The sequence below is a fragment of the Acomys minous genome, assembly GCF_964271855.1.
Source record: "Acomys minous genome assembly, chromosome: 3".
In the NCBI taxonomy this organism is placed as follows: Eukaryota; Metazoa; Chordata; class Mammalia; order Rodentia; family Muridae; genus Acomys; species Acomys minous.
The window spans coordinates 116,491,112-116,512,449 of record NC_140485.1 but is presented as its reverse complement, the minus strand read 5'-3'; positions in this window follow the sequence as shown (position 1 = coordinate 116,512,449).

Genomic DNA, 21,338 nt, shown 5'->3' with positions numbered 1-21,338 from the left:
CAGGTTTCTGCCTGCAGCCATGCAATGTAGTAAGCAAGTAGTCATAAATACCATGCTATCAAATGAACATCACTGTGTTCCAACAAAACTTTATTGACTGAAACATGGGCATGGTAGCCAAGCTCAGACTGCAGTGTGCTGAGAATATTAATTCTGTAATGAAGAAGTGGCTGTGCCTTTTCATGTATCATGCATGGTGCATTTATGTTGGTGCTATATGTAAATGAGCTTCAGAGTTTAAAAAAAACATGTTAGTCTTTTCACTGAGGTTTTATAATCCTGATTGAGAATGGTAGCGATTACATTTAATTTGTCATTCACAAAATGACATCAGAGCCGAAGACATACGTGATTCATCGCAGTAGAGAAAGCTGGTTGGCTCTTACCTTCCGTTCCGCTCAGAAGGACATGTAGGACATGCCTGGTCACAGGCTTGCTGCATCATCCCACTCACGGTGTGGGCTGCCAGAGTCTCTGTCCGAGGCCGTGGGCGGGTGTGCTTGTTGATCTTATGAGCAGCCTGTGGAGACTGGTTTCTTGGTTAGCCTGTCTACGGCCTCAGAAGTGCTGTGGTCAAGCCTAAGCCAGATTCATGGTGGTCAAGGGCCCAGTACTGGAAAGTACATAAGCCATCTGGAAATTCATGGTTCTAAAGCCCTAATCCTGGTACCTGTGCCTCCCTTTCTCTTCGTCTAGTTCTTCATTCTAAAGCCAAACTTCAACCTGGTGATTAGCCAGGCTCCTCTTTAGAAGGCAATTCCTCCAAAATAATATTCACAAATAATATTATTCAACTCCAAACTCATATATGCTGTGTCAGATATAGGCTGTGTTTGGGAGCTTTAAATCATAATTCAAACTTCCATCGTTCCTGAGAGATGAAAGCGCAGCTCTGAACCTAAGCCAGAGACGGAAACGAGAAGCTTGACAGGAAGGTTGTAATGATCGCCGCCACCATTTATAATTTGATGTTCTCTGTGGCGTTCACGATGTGGGCATGCTTCCTGCTCGTGGGTGCCAGGCCTGTTTGCGTTCAAACCCTAGATGCCGCCTTACAAATGAGTATACCAGTCTGTTATTACTGTGTAAAATTTACAAACTTCAGAGCTTGCGTCAGTGCCCACCCATCACATGCCGCCTCGTGATGCTGCCGCACCGAGTCTTACAGACAGGAACCGAGACATCAGCTATGCTCCCTCCCACCCCATGCGGGAGTCCACATCCTCCACCAAACTCAACATCCGACCCCTGTTTCTCTCACGCTGAGATCCTCGTTTCCTTCCTCAGTGCCAGCTGGGAGCCTCGTCGAAAACCCTCAGGTTTATGGCCTCTCACGGCACGGCACGGCAGTTTCAAAGGCATGGGGGAAACTCTACAGCTTTAGGGAACTCTTGGTTTTATAGAATTCACATAATTTGAATAATTTCCCTTTTGATTAACTTGAAGTCAACTAATCAAAAGAAGGGCTTCAATCATGTCTTCAGTCGAATTTATTCCCACCATAGTCACAGGTCTTACCCATACTCAAGGAGGTGAGGGCGTGCACAGTGTGTATGTATTCTAGGATAAGGAATCCTGGGAGTCATCTTAGTAAGTACTGTAAAAACACTGGCAATAATTGTCCCAAGTTTCTATATATAAATGTGTGTTTACATACATGTACACAAACATATCTACCGTACTCTCTACACATACAGACATACACATACACACACACATCCTCCAACAAGGTCACCACTTCTAATCCTTCCTAAACAGTTCACCAATTGGAGACTAAGCATCAAAAATATGAGCATATGAGGGGGTGGTCCATTCTCTTGTGAGTCACCACATTACCTAACTATCACAAAGCTTAATTTATAAATCAGGCATAGTTAGTTAGAAGGTAGTACCGACTAATAATAAGTAGATGGGCTGTTCTAAGAATATACTAGAGTAAAACCTGTTTTTAAAAAACATGTGAATTGTTTGTGTCTGGAAGTTTTCATTTAGTATTTTCAGATTCTGGTTGACTGTGAGTAACTGATAGAATTGGCAACAAAGCCCCAGGTAACATGCATGTTGTCCATACTCACACACATGTACAGATGCCCTTATGACCCACTTTTGGTGATGAACCCCAAAGCTTTAAAAGCCACGCACACACAGCGCACATCATAGCACGTTCAGTACTAATTTGCCAAGGCTACCCCATCAACGGCATATTCACAGACTGCTGCTGGCCTCCTGCCAAGAGAAGTAAAGCCCCCACATTACCCCCTCAATGGGGACAGGGACTCGCATGGGCCTTGAAGACAAGACATTTCTCCTGCCTGGAAAACTACAAAGTGAATTTGAAACCAAGGGCAGCACCATGCATAAGATTTTTAAGAGAGAGAAGAGAGAGAGAGAGAGAGAGAGAGAGAGAGAGAGAGAGAGAGAGAGAGAGAAAAGAAGAAGAAGAAGAAGAAGAAGAAGAAGAAGAAGAAGAAGAAGAAGAAGAAGAAGGATGATGAGGAGGATGAGGAGGAGGAGGAGGAGGAAGAAGAAGGAGGAAGAAGAAGAAGAAGAAGAAGAAGAAGAAGAAGAAGAAGAAGAAGAAAAGAAGAAGAAGGAGGAGGAGGAGGAGAAGAAGGAGAAGATCTGAGATATCGGGAGCCTTTAAGCTTTCTAAACTCCGAATCAGCAGAATTCTTCTGTCGGCAGTCCGAGTCCACTCTCAGCAGGGGATGTGATGGGATGTGCTCCATACAGAACCCATTTGAGCCCTAGATCAAGAGGACAGTATTTGCATAAACAGAATCCTAGAGACCATGTCATCACTATCTTTCCCTTCCTCCTTCTCCCCTCTCTGCCCTCCAAGCCAGTCGGATCGAGTTCCCTGGGCTACCTTCCATGAACATCAAGGAATGCAGCAGAGACGAATGTTACATCGACACCCGCAGTGCCACGGCGAGAGAAAAACTGTTTGTACACTCTTTTCATTTCTCAGTACGAGCAAGCATCCCAAGAGTTTGCACCTGTTCTCGTTAGCCCTGGCAAATGCAGCGTGCACTTATATTAATAGAATGATGTTTTCATAACAGAACGGGTGTGCAGCGGCCCTGGCGCACCCTGTGGATGCTCTCCCGCGTGCGTGGGTCGGGGGAGGGGTGGCTCTTACATAAAGTCCCATGGCAAGAGGACAAGACCCAGACTCCCCAAGCTGTAGCCCCAGAGCCGTTGGAGAAGTTTTTCTGGAATGACTAGGTTCCAGTCTTGGAAATCCAATTAGATACTTGATGAGGAGGAAAATATGCTGTACACAAACGGGCTTTTCATAGGTATCGCAGAGCTGGGAACCCTTTTGGGGCTCCAGCTCCTGTTTCTCTAATCTGACTCTTATCTCCCCAGAGTGGGCCTGAGAACTGGTGAGGTCATATTTGGCTCAGTTCCTGAAGGCTTGTTTTGAGTCACCAGTGTAAATATTGCCCACCCAATCTGTACATTTGCACAAATTAACTGAAGCCAGCTACCCAATTCCTTGTTCGAGTTTGTATCTCTTGATTAAGCCTGACAGCTGTAACCTCATTAGGTCCTTCTCTGGTCATGGCGGAACAGCTGTCAGTGTAGGAGGAAGTGGATTCATTCAAGTTGCCTCTTTGGACCAGGCACATTCAAATCGACAGGCACTTTAAATGGTTCTGGTAAGGTTCTACTTCTAATTTACGTGGCGCTGTGTCGTTTTGCCTAACTACACAGTGAGATCCTAAAGCCAGCCGGTCACTGGCTGAGAAGGCCAAGGCTCTTTCTTACAGGGAGAACATGTGTTTTACCTAAAGTTATCAGATCTGCGCTCTTAGGGTTGGAGCTTCAGCATGTACTTTAACAGAGACAATTTTAGTAAATTTTAAAATCTTGGTTCCTAATGTGTTTTTTGGCAGGAGAAATTTCGTTGGTTTTGTCCAAGGGCCAACAGCATCCTAATTATGGAAGTAAGAAAGAAAGACCGTGCAGCTGGTGCTCATGGGAGGTGGAGATTAAAAAGTGAGGAAAAGAGTTAGAAGCACTCCTATAGGAATGTGGTTTTCCTAAACAGGACACAAAGTCCTTGGAGCGAATCTGGTTAGTTCCTGTAATAGTCTTCATGAAGGAAGGAGACAGAGAGAGGAGTTCTCCGTAGCTATTCACTAAAACCCGGGGACTCAAGGGAGACTGTGTTCTACCCACCAAGGTGTGGAAAGGACAGCGAGGTTAAAACACCTGCGATGCAAGGCCTTCCCTTGCAGTAAGCTCATTTACTGGCCTTCGAGGAAGAAGCGCGCACGGCAAAGGGGAAAACACTTTGGAGCGAGGAAAAACAAAAGAAGAAGATCTGGAGATTACAGCTCTGGTCCATATTCTACCACAGCTCACCATCCCCTGAGGAAGTTTGGCAAGTCCCCTCAGTTTCTGCCTCTGTAGACTTGTTTGGAAAACAGAGAGATTTGCTACCTGTTGGCAGTGGTCCTATTTATCTGTAGTGGTCCAAGACTTTTTGTAGCATCCCATTACCACACAAAGATATTCCTCGATGATGTAAGGTAGATTCATATGTACTAATTGTCTAGCTTGCGGGTAATTCTTTTCTTACTCTTTTTTTTCAGGGCCCATTAGCCTAAAATGCAAACAGGTGCTCTGTCCTTTGGCACCCCCTGGTGGTGTCAATAGCTGTTACATCTGTCTGAGCCGTGTGGCCCTTGAAGATAAGTAAGCTGTGGAGACCAGAGAGCTTGAGTTACAGATTGCTATTTACTCAGTGGCGGGAAAATACCCCCAGAAACTTCTTGCTACCTCGCAGCTTCCAATCCACTGCTTCTTAGAGGCTTCTTTCACAAGAAAGCTGTGTCACTGGATCAACATTACATCATTGGCATCAATGTCATAAAGCGGAACACCCCCAGCTGAAGGATTTAGCAAATTGCAAAGTTCTACTTTCAGCACTGTGAGAAGAAAAAAAAAGAAATATTGAAATATTAGTGCAAACCAAATGCTTTCTTTGTATGTGAGTAACTTTAGAATTTCCAGAAATATCGAATAACACATGCCAGCATTTCCTAAAAGCAGGTAGTGGTGATGGGAAAGTATTCTAAATGTCCTGAGGCCTTTTCTATACTTTCTCTTCGATGTAAGAATCGTTTAAAAAGACTTGATAGGCTGTGATCATATGGTGGGGGAGGAGGTCCCCTTCTGTCACAGACCTAGGGGAGGGGAACAGGGTGAAAGAGAGAGGGAGAGGGAACGGGAGGAGACATGTAAGGGGATAACAATTGAGATGTAATCTGAATAAATTGATTTTAAAAAATTTTTAAAACAGAATCGTTTACAAAGAAAACTTTGAAAGTCCAAAGTCAGATGAAAGAAAAGAGAGTTAAATAAAAGGTATAAATAAAAGCTATAGATAAAGGTTATTTAAAAAGGTATAAATAAAGAGTTAAATAAAAGGAATAAAAGGTAAATGTACTTTAATTACTGAGAATCTACAGGAATAAAACTCTGTTGCAATCATGGGGACTTGTCATCAGCTACATTATATTTTCTGCAATCACATGAATCCTGTGTTGTGTTTATAATTATATTCTTTCCTTCTCTCTCTGAAACCTTTCTGAAACCTAGCTTTTAAAAATGTGCTTGATTCACTATAGATTCAGATAATGACATTTTTAGTTTGAACGACTTCAAATTGAGACAACTTATTACTGTCTAAAGAAAACAAGTAAGCAACTGTAGAGAAAAATCGCTTATTCTCAGTGACTAAGATTGCTGATGTAGGCCATACTGTATGAAGATGACAAGTGCTTTCCAGACCCTTTCATTTCCAGGCAATTTGGCTTGGTACAGCTGTGCTGTGTACCTTTAAAAAGAAACAGCCATAGCAAAAAGAAAAGTCAATATTCCCTTAAGGAAAAAAAAAGAAGTTTCTTTGCCTGTGTTTCTGGAAAAGGATTGTTAACAGTTATATCAATACGGTTCAACCAGGATTGAAAATATATACATTATGTGTATGCACATATACAATTATGCACACACATCTGCGTCTCAGAGATTTGTTCTGGAAAACCTGCTTTGTCTCTTCTCAGCCACATTTATAAGCATCTTTGATGCTCTTTATGGGCACTTTGCCTGCCTCTCCACACTCCCAAATAGTCCCCTCTGCTCCTTGTGACCAGCCATGTTTTCAGCCTTGGTTGGCCAAAGAATGAAACATTAGTCCCCCTCAAAGGCTGCCATTAAATTTACCTCATTTATTGGCCACCAGGAGTTGCACCCACACTACTGAGGTCAGTCCTAACTACAGTGCTGTGGAGGTCCCCAGAGCCCCTCACTGTTTCCCTGTTTAATGGCTGAGGGGTCTCTTGAGCCAGGTAAATCCTACTGTTGACATATTGGTACCATTGCCCTTGAAGCACCTTTGATCCACTGGTATGCGCCCCCAATTTGGGAGTCTATTATACTGTGTGTTCAAGAAAACTAGCCAGGTATGAAGAAGTGGGGGAAACACAGCTACTACTGGAAGAATAAGCCAATTGTCCATCTCTGCGGTAGACACCAGCACGGCTGGGCCCTCAAGCTTAAGGATTCCGCTGTACCATGCTGCCTCTCCTGCCCTTGAGTGGCCAGCAGTGACCTGCCAGCTCACTAAAAGCCATGTTCTCTCTGCAGAGAGACATTTCAGGCTGGACTTGGCTGTTTTTCTTCATCACCACTTTGTCATTCTGTAAAAATGTGAACTTTCTCAGCACAGGGACCAATTGCAACAGCCTTGAGGTCTTGAGTACATTTTTACATGCTGCCATGTCTGAAGTATCAGCTTGTATTTTTAATAGGCTGATAAAAGATCATATTCAATATAAATGAGGGATTTCCTTTTTATTAAATTAGGTCCATAAAACTAAGCCAGATAGAAAAACCCATAGACTGTCAAATCACATCAGGCAATGGCCCTTTAAAGGTTCCTGTCTTAAGCACTGCACACATGCCTCTTCTCAGCCTGACCTGGAGTGACCAGGTTAGATGGTCAGTGCTCTCACAACTGAATGCTGATTCAGGCCTTCACTCCCTGCTGCCAATAATAGATCATCGCAGTGCCAAATTTGGTGGTGGTTTCTTATGCTGCAGATACCTGCCCAGCAGGAATTGGAGTGTGGCCACAAGCCATTTTCTTTAAGCCACAGAATAGCTGTCAGATGGTAATTGCTCATCCTCCCTGCTCAGCTCAGCCACCGTCCAGGGAAGGACTTCCGTGGCCTATGATCCTCCCACAGGGAAGGCAATTGCTCTCAGTACACTGTCATTCGCAGGGGTGAACATTCAATGTTTGATGTCCAAGTCTTTGAAAATCATCCAAACAGGACAAACAACAAATTTCACCTCTTTTCTTCTCTACAGCTTGGGTTTTTTTCTTTTTTTTTTTAATTTTTATTTTATTAATTTATTCTTATTACATCTCAATGGTTATCCCATCCCTTCCTCCTCCCATTCCTCCCTCCCTCCCATTTTCCCCTTATTCCCCTCCCCTATGACTGTGACTGAGGAGGACCTCCTCCCCCTTTATATGCTCATAGGGTATCAAGTCTCTTCTTGGTAGCCTGCTATCCTTCCTCTGAGTGCCACTAGGTCTTCCCATCCAGGGGACGTGATCAAATATGAGGCACCAGAGTACGTGTGAAAGTCATACCCCACTCTCCACTCAGCTGTGGAGACGGTTCTGTCCATTGGCTAGATCTGGGTAGGGGTTTGAAGTTTACTGCCTGTATTGTCCTTGGCTGGAGCCATAGTTTGAGGGGGACCCCTGGGCCCAAATCTGCCTATCATAATGTTCTTCTTGTAGGTTTCCAGGACCCTCTCGATCCTTCTACTTTGCTATTCTCCCATGCTTCTCTCATCTAGAGTCCCAATAGGATGTCCTCCACTCTGTCCCAGTTTCCTGGTAAGTGAAGGCTTTCATGGGACATGCCCCTTGGGCTAGTATGCAGATATAAGTGAGTATATACCATTTGAGTCTTTCTGCTTCTGGGTGAACTCACTCATTATGATCATTTCTAGTTTTTTACTTTTACACGAATGATTTTTCTGTCATAATATACTCATATATTTCAATGAAAGCCATATCAATAGAGACTAAATGTTTTTAATGAACCTAAAGTCTATAATTTTATTACTTTTTTAAAATTTATTATTTCATGTTGAGACAGTGAGCTTCGATTTTATTGAAAATAGATACTACTATGTCAGAACCCATGCAAGTGGTAAAGCTGACTTTAAAGACCTAAGGACACTTAAAGTAACAAATGTATTAAGAACCATAAAACCGTGGGATCCAAGATGGCGGCGAGCAGTGTGGACCGTGTTTGAAAGCTCCAGCGAACAATTCAGGGAATTGCACAGATTTCTGAGCCAGGAACACCAAGGTCCCCACACCACGGCAGCAGAAGTGCTCCACGGTCCGGAGGGACCAGGGTGCGGAGGACCTGCCGGCCCCTGCACACAGGAGGAGCGAGGACTTTCTCGGATCAGAGCGGCGGCGGTGAGAACAACAGTGCCCACAGCGGCTCCGGCAGGGCCAGAGGCGGTGGCTGAGGTTTGCAGCTCAGAGCCTTCCAGTGGAGGCGATTAGTGCGGTGGACAGTGGGAGTTGCTGCGGGAGAGGGGACTCTGGACAGGATTTGGGTCGCGTGGTGCCTTGAGACCCAGGCTGGACTCAGCGGACGGTTCGGCCCCAGAATCCTGGGTGGGCTCAGTGAGCTGGGCTGTGGAGAGGCTGGCTCGGCTGCCCGAGGCGCAGCTCCCCTGCTGTGACGCAGGCGGGGCAGAGAGCCGGCTTCCACCCTGAGCTCCCGCTCCGCGCAGACGTGGTTTTCCTGCTGTGACGCGAGCGGGGCAGAGCGCTCAGTTATACCCGGGGAGCTTGCTCAAGCAGCCTTGGTTTTTCGGCTGTGACGCAAGCTGGGAGGTGAGCCGGCTTCCACCCTGGGCTCCGGCTCAGCGCAAGCTCAGCTTTCCTGCTGGGACACGAGCGGGGCGGAGCACTCAGTTATACCCTGGGTGCTTGCTCAGGCAGCCTGGGTTTTTCTGCTGTGACGCAAGCTGGGCGGTGAGCCGGCTTCCATCCTGCGCTCCGGCTCAGCGCAGACCTAATTATCCTGCTGTGACACGTGCAGGGAGGAGCGCTCAGTAATACTTTGGGTGCTTGCCCAGCTCAGCATTGGTTTTTCTACTACCACGCAAGCTGGGTGGAGCGCTCCCTTCTACCCTGGGTGCTTGCTCATCAAGGTCCCAGTTTCCCTGCTGGGACACAAGCCTGGAGAAGCGCTCACTTCTACCCTAGGTGAGTGCACAGCACTGCCACAGTTTTCCTGCTGTGACGCGGGCTGGGCGGGGCACTCAGTTATACCCTGGGTGCTTGCTCAAGCAGCCTTGGTTTTCCTGCGGAGACACGGGGTGGGTGGAGCACTCACTTCCACCCGGGGTGATTGCTCAGTGCAATCGCAGTTCTCCTGCTGTGACAGACGGTTCAGGCCCTGAGAAACTAGCTGAGCTCGCCACGTGGCTCGGGCCCAGTATCTCTGGCGGGACTTGGCAAGGGACCCAAAAGGTTGTGATTACCTTGGCCTGACCCAACGATCACTCAGAGACCCAGAAAGATTGCAGGATCCACAGCAAAGGGGAGCTGAGGATCACTGGTGGTGAGAGCCCAAAACTACAGGGCTAACCTCCTGCCATCCACACCAGTGAAGTATCAGGGCTTCCAGCCTACGGAAATCGTGAGAAAACAAGTGAATCTATCATCAGACTCCATCCACTCAACTCTGGAAGTTACCCAACAAAAACAGAGACGGCAAGATGTCTAAGGGACAGCGTAAAAGCATTCGCAAAAAACCCCAAAACAACATGGAGTCTCCAGCTCCCAGCTATCCCAAAGAAAACAACACGGAGAACTCACATACAATGGAAACACAAGAAAATGACCTCAAAGCCTTGGTAATGAGGATGGTATCGGAGGAAACAAATAGAATTAGAAATCAGATGCACGAAGAAGCAGCGAAGCAGGTGCGAGACATAAAAGAAGCACATAGAGTAGAACTGGAAATTTTTCAGGAAAACATAAGCAACCAGATGAAAGAAATTAAAAAATCTGTTCAAGATATGAAGATGAAAATGGATTCAATGATAAACACACAGACAGAAGAAAAACGAGAACGTGAGGCCTCAGAGAAGAAGGTGAATGACTCAGTGCTGAACTTTTCTAATAGAATCCAAGAGATGGAAGAGCGAATCTCAAGTCTAGAAGATACAATCACAGATCTTGAAGCAACCAATAAAGAAAATGTCAAATCTGGAAAACTCCTGACACAAAACATCCAAGAAATTAAGGACACCATGAAAAGAAGAAATCTGAGGATAATAGGCATTGAAGAAAGAGAAGATATCAGACTCCAAGGCCCAGAAACTCTTCTCAGCAAAATCATAGAAGAAAATTTCCCCAATCTAAAGAAAGAGGTGCCTATAAACATACAAGAGGCATACAGAACACCTAATAGAATTGACCAGAAAAGAAAAACTGCCCGTCACATAATAATCAAAACACAAAACATACAGAACAAAGAAAAAATATTAAAAGCTGCAAGGGAAAAGGGCCAAATAACATTTAATGGCAAACCTATCAGAATTACACCCGACTTCTCAGCAGAGACCATCAAAGCCAGAAGGGCCTGGACAGAGATCCTGCAAACCCTAAGAGACCACAGATGCCAGGCCAGACTACTTTACCCAGCAAAACTATCAATAACCATTGATGGAGAAAACAAAATATTCCATGACAAAACCAAATTCAAACAGTACCTATCCACAAATCCAGCTTTACAGAAGGTACTAGAAGGAAAACTCCATCCCAAAGGGTCAAGCTACAACCAAAACTACTCAGGAAATAGATAACTATACCATGGCAAAAAGACAACTACACAAACGCTCAACTGAAAACAACATCAAAATTAAGACTCTTAATAGTAACTGGTCGTTAATATCTCTCAACATCAATGGTCTCAATTCTCCAATAAAAAGACACAGACTAACTGAATGGGTGCATAAACAGGATCCAACATTCTTATGCATCCAAGAAACACATCTCACCCATAATGATAGGCATCACCTCAGGATAAAAGGTTGGAAAAAAATATTCCAAGCAAATGGACACAAGAAGCAAGCAGGCGTAGCCATTTTAATATCGAACAAAATAGATTTTCAACCAAGATTAATCAAAAGGGATGAGAATGGACACTTCTTACTCATCAAAGGTAAAGTAAACCAAGATGACATCACAATTCTGAACATCTATGCTCCCAATACAAGGGCACCCACATTTGTAAAAGATCTGTTAAAAAGGCTTACACCACACATCAAGCCCCACACAATAATAGTGGGAGATTTCAACACCCCACTCTCACTGAAGGACAAGTCATCAAAACAGAAACTAAGCCAAGAAATAACATCACTAACCAATGCCATGGGTCAAATGGACCTAACAGATATCTATAGAACCTTGCACCCAAACAAGAAAGAATACACCTTCTTCTCTGCACCCCATGGAACCTTCTCCAAAATTGATCACATCGTAGTTCACAAAGAAAGCCTCAACAGATACAAGAGGATTGAAATCATACCTTGTATCCTATCAGATCATCATGGGCTTAGGTTGCAATTCAACAACAACAGAAATAACAAAAAGCCTACACGTATGTGGAAACTAAACAACTCTCTGCTAAATGACACCTGGGTCAGGGAAGAAATAAAGAAAGAAATCAAGGAGTTTCTGAAATTCAATGAAAACGAAGGAACAACATACCCAAATCTGTGGGATACACTGAAAGCAGTGCTAAGAGGAAAATTCATAGCACTAAGTGCCTTTAAAAAGAAATTGGAAGCATCGCACATAAACACCTTAATGACACAACTGGAAGCCCTAGAAAAAAAAGAAGCAGAAACACCCAAAAGGAGTAGACGCCTGGAAATAATCAAACTCAGGGGTGAAATTAACAAATTAGAAACTAAAAAAACAGTCCAAAGAATCAACAAAACCAAGAGCTGGTTCTTTGAGAAAGTCAACAAGATAGACAGACCTTTAGCCAAACTAACTAAAAGGCAGAGAGACAGTATTGAAATCAACAAAATCAGGAATGAAAAGGGAGACATAACAACAGACACTGAAGAAATACAAAGAATCATAAGATCCTACTTTGAAGGCATATATGCCACAAAATTTGAAAATCTAAGGGAAATGGACGATTTTCTTGATCAATTTCACTTGCCAAAGTTGAATGAAGAACAGATAAACAAGCTAAATAGTCCCATTTCCCCTACAGAAATTGAAGTAATCATTGATAGTCTCCCAACCAAAAAAAGCCCAGGGCCAGATGGCTTCAGTGCTGAATTCTACCAGACCTTCAAGGGCGAGTTAATACCGATACTCTTCAAACTACTCCAAAAGATAGAAAGGGATGGAACATTACCAAACTCATTCTATGAGGCCATAGTCTCATTGATACCTAAACCTCACAAAGACTCAACAAAGAAAGAGAATTTCAGACCAATTTCTCTGATGAACATCGATGCAAAAATACTAAATAAAATACTTGCAAAACGAATACAAGAGCACATCAGAGATATCATTCATCATGACCAAGTAGGCTTCATTCCAGGCATGCAGGGATGGTTTAATATACGGAAATCCATCAATGTAATCCACCACATAAACAAACTGAAAACAAAAAACCACATGATCATCTCTTTGGATGCAGAGAAAGCATTTGATAAAATCCAACACCCATTCATGTTTAAAGTTTTAGAGAGATCGGGAATACAAGGCACTTTCCTCAACATAATAAAGGCTATATATAGGAAGCCAATAGCCAAAATCAAAGTAAATGGTGAGATACTCAAGGAAATTCCTCTAAAATCAGGAACAAGGCAAGGCTGCCCACTCTCTCCATATCTCTTCAATATAGTACTCGAAGTTCTAGCCAGAGCAATAAGACAACATAAGGAGATCAAGGGTATTCAAATGGGAAAGGAGGAAGTCAAATTATCCCTATTTGCAGATGATATGATAGTCTACATAAGTGACCCTCAAAATTCCACCAGAGAACTCCTACAGCTGATAAACACCTTCAGCAAATTGGCTGGATACAAAATTAACTCAAAAAAGTCTGTAGCCTTCCTATACACAAATGACAAGCTTGCAGAGGAAGAAATTAGGAAAACTACACCCTTCTCATTAGCCACAAGTAATATAAAGTACTTAGGAGTTACTCTTACTAAACAAGTGAAGGACCTATTTGAAAAAAATTTCAAATCCCTAAAGAAAGAGATAGAAGATGACATGAGAAGATGGAAGGATCTACCTTGCTCATGGATAGGGAGAATTAACATAATAAAAATGGCCATCCTACCAAAAGCAATCTACAGATTCAATGCAATCCCTATCAAAATACCTACACAATTTTTTAAAGACATTGAAAGTTCAATTCTGAACTTCATATGGAAAAACAAAAAACCCAGAATAGCTAAAACAATCCTGTACAATAAAAGGTTCTCTGGAGGAATCTCCATACCTGATCTCAAATTGTACTATAAAGCAATAGTAATTAAAACTGCATGGTACTGGCACAGCAACAGGCTGGTTGATCAGTGGAATCGAATCGAAGACCCAGATATGAATCCACACACATATGGTCATTTGATTTTTGACAAAGAAGCCAAATCCATTCGATGGAAAAGGGATAGCATCTTCAACAAATGGTGCTGGTCTAACTGGATGTCTATGTGTAAAAAAATGCACCTGGACCCCTATCTGTCACCTTGTACAAAACTCAAATCTAAGTGGATTAAAGACCTCAACATAAAACCAGAGACACTAAATCACTTAGAAGAAAAAGTGGGGAAGAGCCTGGAACATATTGGCACAGGAGACAACTTCCTGAACAGAACACCAACAGCCCAGGCATTAATGTCAACAATTAATAAATGGGACCTCATGAGGCTGAAAAGCTTCTGTAAGGCAGATGACACCGTAAAGAGTACAAAGCGACAGTCTACAGACTGGGAAAAGATCTTCACTAACCCCACATCTGACAAAGGTCTAATATCCAAAATATATAAAGAACTCAAGAAATTAAATACCACCAAACCAAATAACCCAATCGAGAAATGGGGCATGGAACTAAACAGAGAATTCTCAACAGAGGAATATCAAATGGCTGAGAAACACTTAAAGAAATACTCAACCTCCTTAATCATCAGGGAAATGCAAATCAAAACAACGCTGAGATTCCATCTTACACCCATCAGAATGGCTAAGATCAAAAATTCAAGCGACACCACATGCTGGCGAGGATGTGGGGAGAGAGGAACACTCCTTCATTGCTGGTGGGAATGCAAACTAGTACAACCACTTTGGAAATCTATCTGGTGCTATCTCAGAAAAATGGGAATAGGGCTTCCTCAGGACCCAGCTATTCCACTCCTTGGAATATACCCAGAAGATGCTCCAGCACACAGCAAGAAAATTTGCTCAACCATGTTCATAGCAGCCCTATTCATAATAGCCAGAACATGGAAACAGCCTAAGTGTCCCTCAGTAGAAGAATGGATAAAGAAACTGTGGTACATATACACTATGGAATACTATTCAGCTATTAAAAACAAGGAATTCCCAAAATTTGTGGATAAATGGATTGAGCTAGAAATGATCATAATGAGTGAGTTAACTCAGAAGCAGAAAGACTCAAATGGTATATACTCACTTATATCTGCATATTAGCCCAACGGGCATGTCCCACGAAAGCCTTCACTTACCAGGAAACAGAGACAGAGGAGAGGACATTCTAGTGGGACTCTAGATGTGAGATTCATGAGAGAAAGGCAAAGTAGAAGGACCCAGAGGGTCCTAGGAGCCTACAAGTAGAACATTATGATAGGCAGATTTGGGCACAGGGGTCCCACTCAAACTAGGCACCAGACAAGGACAATACAGGCGGTAAACCTTAAACCCCTACCCAGATCTAGACAATGGACAGAACACTCTCCACAGTAAAGTGGAGAGTGGGATATTACGTTCTCACACACTCTGGTGCCACACCTCTGACCATGTCCCCTGGATGGGGAGACCTGATGGCACTCAGAGGAAGGACAGCAGGTTACCAAGAAGAGACTTGATACCCTATGATCATATAGAGGGGGAGGTAATCCCCCTCAGGAACTGTCATAGGGGAGGGGAATAAGGGGAAAATGGGAGGGAGGGAAGAATGGGAGGATACAAGGGACGGGATAACCATTGAGATGTAACAAGAATAAATTAATAAAAAAAAAAAAAAAAAAAAAAAAAGAAAATAAAAACAAACAAACAAACAACCCAAAAAACAAAACAAAACAAAAAAAAACAAAAAAAAAAAAAAAAAGAACCATAAAACCTTATAAATAGTCCGTCCATCAGAAAGTTTTTTAAGGATGACTTCCACTTTAAGTTAATCAAAACCAAAGGCTTTTCCCTTAATATTTTCTTCTTCTCAAGTGGTTATAGAAGAGATGGTCTTGAAGCAGTGACACCTCGTGCAAGCACTGGCACTTTCTCCATAGGGACTAAGTGTTTCAAGATCATTAGTTCTGGTCATGCATTACCTTTTTCTTAGAAGGAAGGGAACATGTAAAAACATTTTACTTAAAGTCTCTTTCTTGCATAAGAAAACAGTTTCATTTTTTTTTCTTTTCTTTTTTTTCCCCCTTAGAGAATAATCCATGGCATCTAGCACGGAGGGCACACTGACACACAGGAGGTGCCAGCAGCCATCACGATGATGATTCGGAGCTACTGCTCACTTCAATCCAGATGCTTCTGTTGAGTTGAGTATAGCCAGTGTGGACAATGTGTTTCACATTACACATTAGCAAGACAACCACGTGTTTACTCTAAGTAGTTCCTGACTCCTGGATAGAATTTTCTGGAATCCTCAAGTTACATAAACTTGTGTCTCGTTTCTTATAAACATGCAGCATTTTCATGCATGAGAGTACCTGAAAACATTGCTTCTTAGGCTACAAATTGGCATAAATGATGTCTGATTTAAATAATTAATTAAATATAAACATGTAAATATAAATATGCGTACATATTTGTATTGCATGCGCAGATGAAGGAAGGCAGTCAGTAGCCATTCTCTGGTATCTGTCCATGAGGAACTGGTCTCAGGATCCACGTCAGATACCACAGGCCTTCAAATCTTCATGTAAAACAGTGTAGTGTTTGCATTTAACCTGTGCATAATCTTGTGTATACTCTAATTCATGTCTACACTACTTACAGAACCCAGTAGAATTAAATGGCTGTTACACTGCATTATTTCAAGATGACGAAAGGGGAAAGGGATGCATATGTTCAATACAGATGCATTTTTTCTGAATATTTTTTACCTGTAGTTGGTTTTGTTTGTAGATTTGGAGCCCAGAGATATGGAGAGCTGACTGTACAAACACACACGCACACACTCACACACACAAGCACAGAGGCCCATGTACACACACACACAGGCACATCCATGTGCACGTGCACACAAAGGAAACAACCAAATGTGTTTGCAGTTAGAGCAATTCATATCTGGATGTAAAGCTTAATACACACTCATTGGTGAAGGAAAACTCAGTCATCTAAGATTTCCCCCAAGTGATTTAGAAGTTATTTTATTTCTGTTGGCTCTAACTGAGAGGCTTTCCTGTAATGCAAAAAAAAAAAAAAACCATAAAAACATAAACATTTTTCATGTGAATGAATTTGAGTTCTGTATTTTATCTTAGAATCAAATATGCATTTATAATTTTTCGTACAGGGTCCTGAGCTTTAATGGGGTCTAACTTATTCATCTTACAGAAGAAAACAATGACTACAAGAAAAGCTCTGAGAACTCCCTCAGGTACCACAGCTTGAGTCACTCGTGACGTTGTACAGACAAGTTAACTTCAGTTTCTCAATGCTTGCCTCCATGGCTTTCCACAAATGTCAATCTAGAGGTTTGTGTGGCCCTATGTAATATCAGTGCTGCTTCATCTCTGGCTTATCCTTATAGAAAACCAAATTCAAAAAAGGTATGATCAAGCCCACTCATTCCATTGATGCATGAGATTGACCTCCAAAGTGCTAGAACTAATATTTACCACACAGGCAAGTCTCCTTCTGAGTAGACGACCCCCAAACTCTCTACGTTCTAAACCTCCTAGTGCTCACTTTATCTGAAAAACTTGACCCAGCATAAGAGGAAAATAGATCAAACAAAGACTAAATCATCTTTTGTGTTTTACTAAGAAGGGGTTACAAAGGCCCCCTCTTTATCCTTCTTCAGTTTACCAAAGTGTTTTGTAAATAAGCGAGTTAAGACCAATTTCTGATAATCACTTCAATTGCTACATTTTCTCAGACCCATTTTGAAAATACTTGAAAGAAGAGCCACATATAAATTTTCTTTCCTAAAAAGAAAGTCTCATTGGCAAGTATGCTCTTTGGTCTCTGTGGCAATGGCATGGAAACCTGATGTATTTTTAACATCCTTGCTTTGTTCTTGTCTTAACTGACACTAGTAATTTGAGAAATTTCGAGGACACCACTGAATATAGATTTGAAGGGGGAAAAAAAGCTCTTCAAACTATACTGTTAGAATTGGGATGAATGTTTAATCAAGGATGAGTCAAAAACTTTAGATTCTGTATGGGAGCCATGTACTTCCACAGTAAGTGCGCTCATGATGGAGCATCCTCAGGAATTGCATTGCAGTTTGTAGCCACCTGTGCTGTGTGAATGGTGACTCCTCACCATACTCATTCAAAGATGCCTTTGTGAGACTGTTGAAGTTTAGGGACAGAGACAAGTTCAACTACATCACTTTGCAGAAGAGAGCACAGAGGTCCCAAGGGGCGAAGCTCTTCGTCTGTGTCTACAACATACATAATGGTTGTATTTGAAGACAGATTTTTAATGTTTATCTGATCAATGTTCCTCCTTTTCACGAGGTTGATCTTTCTCTCATGCTCATGTTTTCTTCAATGTTTACAAGAGTGAATCATTTTAAAGTCATTCTTGTCTTTTTTTTTCTCCCTGTCCCTTTCTTCCTTCATTCTCTCCCTCCGCCCTTTGATAAATATACATTTCTTATATGCCAGCCATTGTGATGAGCTCTGAAATACAAAGAGTTGAAAATGACCATGACCTAAAGAAGTTAGAAAGACTAGCATGGCAACCAAGAAGTTCCAGTTCTAACAGGAGAAACCTGGTCTTGTGTCGCCTGATCCCTCACCTACCTCTCAAGTTACTGTTCTTTCTTCTTAAGGTCTTTACTCTCCAACCTTCTAAGTTCCTTGGACTCACTGAATGGATCATTTCCAACTGGCTGTCATATATGCCCATTTCCTGGAACACTATTTCTATCTTCCACTGCAGGATCAGGCTACACTTTAAGTGGTATCTGCGAACTTATTTGGGGGGAACTTCCTAAACCACAGAGAGAGATTGTATTTTCCTGTTAATACACAAAGTTTTGTGTGATTCGTCTTCCTCTCTTTACTGATGAGTTTAATGAGGGCTGACTTGCTCTTACATCTCAAATTACCTAACTCCACCAAGTAGGAATTCAACTATGCTTGTCAAATAAGAGAATATCCACCATAAAATAGGATCATAGGTGAGAGCAATCAACTCTGAAGGGTGGAGCCGTCGAAGGGCGGAGGCAGTCAAAGGACACCATTGTACTCATTGCGTTGTCTTTGCTGTGATGAAACACCCTGACCAAAGGCAATCTTAGAGAGATTTAGTTTGAGTTTATGGCTCCTTCCCCCCCTCCACCCCCAGGAAGGATTCCTAATGGTGAGGAAGGTGTCACAGCAGGTGACCAGAGAAGGAAGCTAAGAGATCACATCTCATCTACAGGACAGGAAGCAGAGAGTGAGAGCAGGAAGGTGCGCAAGGATATAAACTCTCAAAGCCCAGCCCCTGTGATGGCGATGTACTTCCTCCCACTAGGCTGGAACCTCCTAGGGGTTCCATAACCTCTTCAGGCAACATGCACCAACTGTTCACCAAATGTTCAAATCCAGGAGCCTCTGGGGGCTGTTTCTCATCCAAGCTGCAACACAATCCGTGTTGAATTCACTTGAAGGCTTAAGATTAATTCATACAACCAAGCAGATACATGTCACATTCATCTGTCTGTTGCTGCCAAAATCAAAGTTGATAAGTAAGTCTAGTTTTGATCTCTACTGTCTGCTCTTCAATCACAGTAATTTTAGTGTTTTTTTTTCTTCATAAAAGAAACATTCTAAGAGGCCAGGAGATGTCTGAAGCTACAGCCATACACGCCATTGGAACTTCTCCGTCCCCATCTCAGATGACCACTGATTGACCCTCAGGTGGGCAGCGGATACCCTCTATAAATGGATGGCACATTCCAGAGAGGATGGAGGGGATGGCACAAGGTGAGATCATGTTGCTCATTATACTGCACAATTTACAACCATTACCTTGGTTATTTCTAGAATTTACCGTGTGCTTTTAATTCTGTTTTGTTTGTATCTTGGCATGTATTGTTTTGTTTTGTTGTTTGGATCAATTTGTGTTGTCCAGTATGCTCTAGAACACTAGAGGAGAAGCAATCCTCCTGATTCTAGCTCTAAAATAACCGGGAACGTGAGCACACACCATCAGCCCAGGCTTCTTTTAATATTTGTAGATGAACAGTAGACCAAGGTTAACTGATACGATTGAAAGTAAAAACATAGGTAGGCGAAAACTGTTGTACTTTCCCAAGAGGCTCAGAGGCTTTTAGCATGAGCCTACAACGTAAAATATATAAATAAATAAAATGTCTGAACCATGTTGATACCAAGCATAACATTAATGAGATGGTATTCATATCCATTCTGTTTTGCCTGAATATCTGTGCTTTACTACAAAAATAACTCTATTTACTCCATTTCCTATGAATGCTTCTCTACTGTAGAAACGTCTGATTTCAGAACTCTGCCAGGATATCATATTATTCTAATTTGAAACATGCCTGAAGAATTTCTGAGAGGGGACTGTGAAGACATGCTGATTTTTCTATCTCATGTAGTATGAGTTTAGCCTATATCTTTTTCCAGTTTTCTCCTTGATTATAATTATTCCCTACTGAGTATAATAGAGGTGGGTGCTAGTAAAGCCTCAATAAGAGGCAGCACAATGTGGCCTGATGTGACCCAGGATCCTAAACTAAAGTCCGGATGTCACAGGTCCTCCTTCATGTTTAAAGTGTCTGTCTAAGGCTGGTGAGTCAGGGTAACCTTACCAAATGCTTTATTTTATGGTAAAGAAAATTGAGGCCCTGGGAAGCCAAGTGTTCGTCCTTCATGCTGTTTCGTGCCTGAGGTATGCCTGGAATATTGTCCCTTGGATCCTTGTTTTGTAATTTGGGTTTTTTTGGTCAGTTGTGCTACTCAAAGAAGAAAGGAGCAATATAAAAAGCAGTGTTCAAATGATTGAGAATCAAGGAATATGCTGCAGCGGCTTCACTGTGAGCCTTTGAGCAAGGCAACAGGTCACAAGAACAACCAGAGCCACGCCTACTCCATGAAGAAGGCCAGAGCCATGCCCATTCCATGAAGAAGGTCGGAGCCACGCCCACTCCATGAAGAAACCGGAGCCACGTCTACTCCATGAAGACCGGTGAGTAACTTCACAGTGAAGAGTCTGAGCTTCGGGGTTGCATACTAGACCATATGAGAGCCTGGAGAATCTGGGACCATAGAATCTGCAAAGGAAGGCTTCAAAAACTTCAGAGGCAACTGATCCGTCACAGCACAAGCCATTAGAAACCAAAAGCAGTGCGAATAAGAGCACAGACCTAGGATGATGCCACAAAGCTTTCCGACAACTTTTCACTCAACACACACACACACACACACACACACACACACACACACACACACAAATATAATGATAGGAAAATCTTTATTGGAAAATTTTTCAAAGGATAGCATTAAATTCTCTGCATTTGAAGGGCGATTTTAGGTGTTATTTGTAGAAGATATGTGTTGTCTACTTGAGATAATGGTACAAAGTCTATTTGAAAGACTGGGGAGGTGAAAACTGGTTTCCGAAAATGAGTGATCCTGTACATAAAAGGAAATGGAACATATAAAAAAAAAAAAAAAGACCTGCAAATGACCAATGTTCCACATGAACAAAGTACCACCAAGTATCTCTTAATCAACCCGAGAACCTGGTGGTGGCTGACCAGGAGGTAAACAGAAGGCTGCTGTGCAGCCAATGA